Consider the following 5,086-nt stretch of genomic DNA (forward strand, 5'->3'; position numbering starts at 1 on the left):
CGAGAAATGGAGCTGTGAGAATAGGTCTTTGAGAGATGTTCTTGTGTGTGTGTGTGGGGGGGGGGGGGGGGGGGGGGGCGTCTCCAAGCGGGGACATAAGTCACAAGCATGAAATGCCTGTCGGCACGACTCTGTTGCCCATCAATCAGTTGTGTGGGAAAGGAACGGATGACGAGCACAACCGGTCCCCTCTCTCCACCTTTGTCACTCTCCGGACACCCGTCCATCTTACTCTCTGCTTCCTTGTCACCATCATTCTGTTCCTTTTTCTCCTCCCTTTCCCAAACCTCTCTCCATTTGTCAGACAACTGATTTGACACGATCACTGATCAGTTGAATTCGTTTTTCATTTTGAATGTATCATTGTAGTTGATAATCCTTTTCTAAGACTTTTTAKCGTCTTTATTTGTTCTGCATAAGTTATCATAAGTTGTTGCTCCATACAGTCATGCCTGCATTCCTATTGAAATACAACTTGACAGGGCCCTAATCAATTCAAATCAAATGAAAGAAACTGGAACGTTGGTTTCCATGGAAATGGAAAGTGCATAATGCTCTTGTGTAAACAATAGACGACACATGAAAAGTTTGTTCCATTTCTGCCCGAAGAAATTATATCTTGATTGGGTAATATACAGTAGATCTTCATTGTAGAGAAATTCTGAGCAACTTCCATCCACTGGCAAGGGCGGAAAGGAACATAAAGGAAATGTTCTCAGAGGCATGCTCATGCTGTGAGTGCTTTTTCCCTCTCCACCCAGCAAAATTAATCATTTTCTACTGACTTAGGAGTGGAGGAGAGGGTAGCAGACAGACAGACAAGGCCGACGGACTCCAGACAGACAGACTACAGACAGACAAGGCCGACGGACTCCAGACAGACAGACTACAGACAGACAAGACCGACCGGCGGACGTACAGAGCACGCTGGCTCGGTAGAAGAGTCCGTCTCTGTCAGTCTGTCAGAGTGAGTCGCTCCTCTGTCTAGTTTCTGCGTCCACTAGCTCTGAGCGGAGTGGAGCGTGGGAGGAATGATGAACGACAACATACTGTGCCCACATTGAGGCCCTGTTTGTCTTTCCGCTGTTAGACGCGCTCACATCCACGGGAACATTTCAATATAGATGAAGCGGGAGGGTGATTGGTGAAAGAGACAGATGGGAAGCCCGTGGGGCTTATATCTCTGTGTGTGTGTCTGTGTGAATGTGTCTGTGTGAATGTGTGTGTGTGTGAATGTGTGTGTGTGTGTGTGTGAATGTGTTTGTTTTTGCATCACTATGACTGTTTGCTTGAAATAAAATACAGTTCTTTATGTGTGTACAGTTGTACACAGCACACGTGATTCTGAGAATGGGGGATGAGTAGGAGTCTGTGGGAGTGGGAGCATGGACGTCTGTTTACCTTTATGCGTGTTCCTGTGTAGAGGAGAGTAAATTGTTTGTTTTTTCTCAGATCAGTGTAAAGGTCTGGAAGTGCTCTTTACATTACAGGCCTGCTAGATTTGAAGGCCACAAACTGTACAGTATAGTTAGTTTACTGTAGGTATAAAATGAATCCTATTTACTTAACAGCAGTACTGGAYCATCTTCTGTTCTGTCATTACTATCGGGAGCTTGTATCACATAGCCAGTCCTGGAGCCTGCTCTACGGTTCTCAGTCTAGGGGTTAGCCAATGGAATAGACTGAGAACAGACATAACTGCCCTCCATCGTGCACAATCCCTATTTCCTATATAGCTTTGTGTCTTCATTGTCATTTTGTGGACTGTAATATACAGTATGTGCATAATCAGTGGCCTTGAGKGTCAGCCCTGAAACTGCAAGTTTGGGGGGGTCATACCAAATACAACAACAAATGGGACCTGATGCCTCTCTGCTCGGCACTCAGCACTCAGGAGATGGATTGTGGGTAAGGCCTTATGACAGACTAGCGTCTTGTTTATGGGGTGTGCTGTACGTCAAGCTGCCTCATGCTAGGTAAACAGGAGATAGGCTGCTACCCCTATTGGCTGTTCTGGCTCGGACAAGGCTTACTTACTGGTMATTTTTTTAATGTACATGGATGACAGGAGCCCTCTCACTTGGCAATACAAATGTCTGTGTTAGGATACACATGTTTGGTTTGGTCTTTATGAGTTTTGTTTAGCTGACATGTACCGTATGTGCATTAGGTGTAAATTGCATTAAGCCGCTTACAGATGGGTTGTGATAAACGGAAATTGAACCGCGTTGTTGTTGAACCGCATTGTTTGATTGGTTGACAAGACGAACGACGCCCTTCGGTGAACCGTGCGCGGCGGAGCCGCTCAAGACTTCAGCAAATTCATCGTTTGGCGCCTCGAGCGCCGCTTACGGGACCGCCGCGGCCACCTGCAAAACTGCTCGTGTTTTGCCGCCTGGCAGCCTACTCCAGTTGAAGTCTATGAGACCTTCGCCGCTTACCGCGGCCCGTCTGTAATCGCCTTTGTGTGTGAATCAACCAGRGGGAAAGAACGCGACTGGCGGTGTGAGATTAAGGTGKTCATCCATTATTTGTGTATTCTGTATTTGGCGTGTGTACTGTATAGTTATACCTACGGTATACAGTAGGGGTTTGTTTGTGTGTTTGTGTGACATGCTGGGCTTGGTTGATTCTCTCCAGAGTTCCTCACAACTCTGTCATTCCAAGTCACTCGTTCTTTCACACTCCACCCCAGCCACTTTGTGCTACCTCTCCACTGTGACAGGCTGCCAACAGCTGTTTACTGACTGCTGTCTCCATAGAATTAGGAATAAGAACTCAAATTGTCTCCACCCAGGCCCAACATATCAGACACTCAACCAATTGTGTTTTTACCCTCCCAACAACAGCTTCATAATGCATTCGTAAATCTGTTTGAAACGTTAAAGTGATTCAAATGTGACAAGTCCGCAGGCTGGTGTGTTATTCACTCATTTTCGCTCTCACACTCTGGATTGTCGCTGGGGAGACGCGAGGGAAGGTGTTGACTTTGGGATGTCTCTCTGTCTCTGTCAACAGCTACCGGACCTTCGTCTCGGAGGACGCCGGGCCTAACACGCTGGTGGCCACGGTGCTTGCCAAGGACCCCGACGGCGATGGAATCACCTACAAAATCACAACGGGCAACGRCGAGGGCAACTTTGTTATCGACAGCCAGAAAGGTGAGACATATTGTTTACACCCCTCCCTTCCTCTTCCTCAGTAAGTCCTGCTGCTCTCCCTCTTCCCCRTCCCTTCTTGTGGATATTACACTAGATCGGTGAAAGGAATTGTCACGAGATACACTTTAGCTGTTGTTCATTTTGAGCGCGGCTGGTTTTGTCATTACAGATGTCATCAAAAGGTTTGCTCCAATGTCCCGCCTTTAGTCCACCAAGGAAGCAATTTGAAATCGRAAATTGTGTTAAAGGCCTAAACTAATTTCATAGCCCTCCCACCCTGGGTAAATTGCACCATTGAATCTGCATATCGCATTAAAGGGTAATAAAATTACGTTAACAAATTCAATTACTCTGGAACGTCAAGGTGCAATTTCCTTTGTTCATTTCCACTGATAGTAACTGTCAGCAGAAAGGGGAGATTTCTCAACCATATAAGGATATAAATGCCATATAACCCTGACTGGTACACAAAACAAATAAACTGCTATTCATCCATGTCACTTCAATTGCTTTAAAAGGCTGCAGAAGCACCTCTTCTAAAACGACTGTTCTCACACATTTGGGTGGCGTTTTGTTCCTGCGTTGTGTTTTCGCCTCTAGCGTGCATATTGAATGGGTAGCTATTATACATGTTCAAATGTTATCATGCACATCCATGGAGCCCCTATGATAGGCGTCAAGCTCCTTACTGTTTACCGGTCCGACTTAGCATCAGTGTATACATCCTGCAGCTACTGTATGACAAGTTTGCACACTATTATTGGACCCTATTATCTCTTACACTCACCTATGGAGCTGCCTGGGCTCGCTAGAGGGGTTTAGCCCTTGTGTTACTCACGTCGTTAAACTGATGATTTGCTTAAAAAAAATATATATATATATTTCAAACTATTCCTCACAGCTTCTTATTTAGTTCAAATCCTTCACGGTTCATACYCATATACCGTAGCACTCGTTGGTTTAGGAGGCGAAGAACATATTCCGCACGCACGCACGCACGCACACACAAACACACACACACACAAGCCCCACCCACATCTCATCACTCTCTCTCCCTTTTAGAGATCAAAGTATTTTATTACTTCTTCTCCACGGATCGTCAAATCTCCTCCACATTCGCGAAATGTCCTCAATCATTCATGGGAGATTTTTTTTCTCGGGGACAGATGGTCTGTGTTAATTTGACTGTAACTCAGCGYAGAATATGTTTCCTGAGATTKAATACCGTTTCAAGAATTCAAACAGCAAAGTCAATAAGATGATCACCCTCTTTTTGTATTAAAGACATAAATACGAAGCTTCCGTTCTCAGCACGGGGGGGGGGGAGTATTTACAGAGACGGCGGGCGAAATGTTTACTCCGATAAACAGGTAGATCATGTCTACAGCTAATGGGAACGACCCTTCTCCTTTTTCCTTTTTATTGCGTCGTTGTTTGTCTGTGAAGAGCCCATATTGAAGAAGTGTTCTAATTCATCTGCAGGCTGATAAAGAAATCCCCATTGGTGTAGGAGTCGTAATGGTTCATCATGCTGTCCTCCCTCAGTGCCACTAGTTTAGTGGGAGTTTTGCCGTGCTTGTGATGTGAGGTTTATATAACTCCCCCCCCCCCATTGATTCACCCCATACTTCACCCCTTTCTCCCTAGGGGACGAATGTAGTCGTTCCTCCCTCAGTCTCTCTCTGCCTTTCATGGCTCCATCCCGCTGTTTTGGGGCCAGACGATGATTAGAGTTGGCGTTGAGAGAGGGGCATCGGCTCCCCATCCCTCCCCCCTGCCAACCCCCTCCCCTCCATCATACGAAGCGACGTGTGCTCAGTGACCCCTGGAGAAACATCTTCTCCATCTTTGATGTGCGATGATATGTGCTGGACGAGTCTCACCGACCATGTTTAGCAGGGTGAGCAAGGGCTGTGACGCACACT

The 5,086-nt window shown here is 46.2% G+C and overlaps 1 pseudogene; it reads left to right on the forward strand.

Moving 5' to 3' along the window:
* Positions 1–5,086, forward strand: part of LOC111974412 (neural-cadherin-like) — a 191,971-nt pseudogene that overhangs the window by 101,849 nt on the left and 85,036 nt on the right.

The sequence above is a fragment of the Salvelinus sp. IW2-2015 genome, linkage group LG15, assembly GCF_002910315.2.
Source record: "Salvelinus sp. IW2-2015 linkage group LG15, ASM291031v2, whole genome shotgun sequence".
NCBI classification, from domain to species: domain Eukaryota; kingdom Metazoa; phylum Chordata; class Actinopteri; order Salmoniformes; family Salmonidae; genus Salvelinus; species Salvelinus sp. IW2-2015.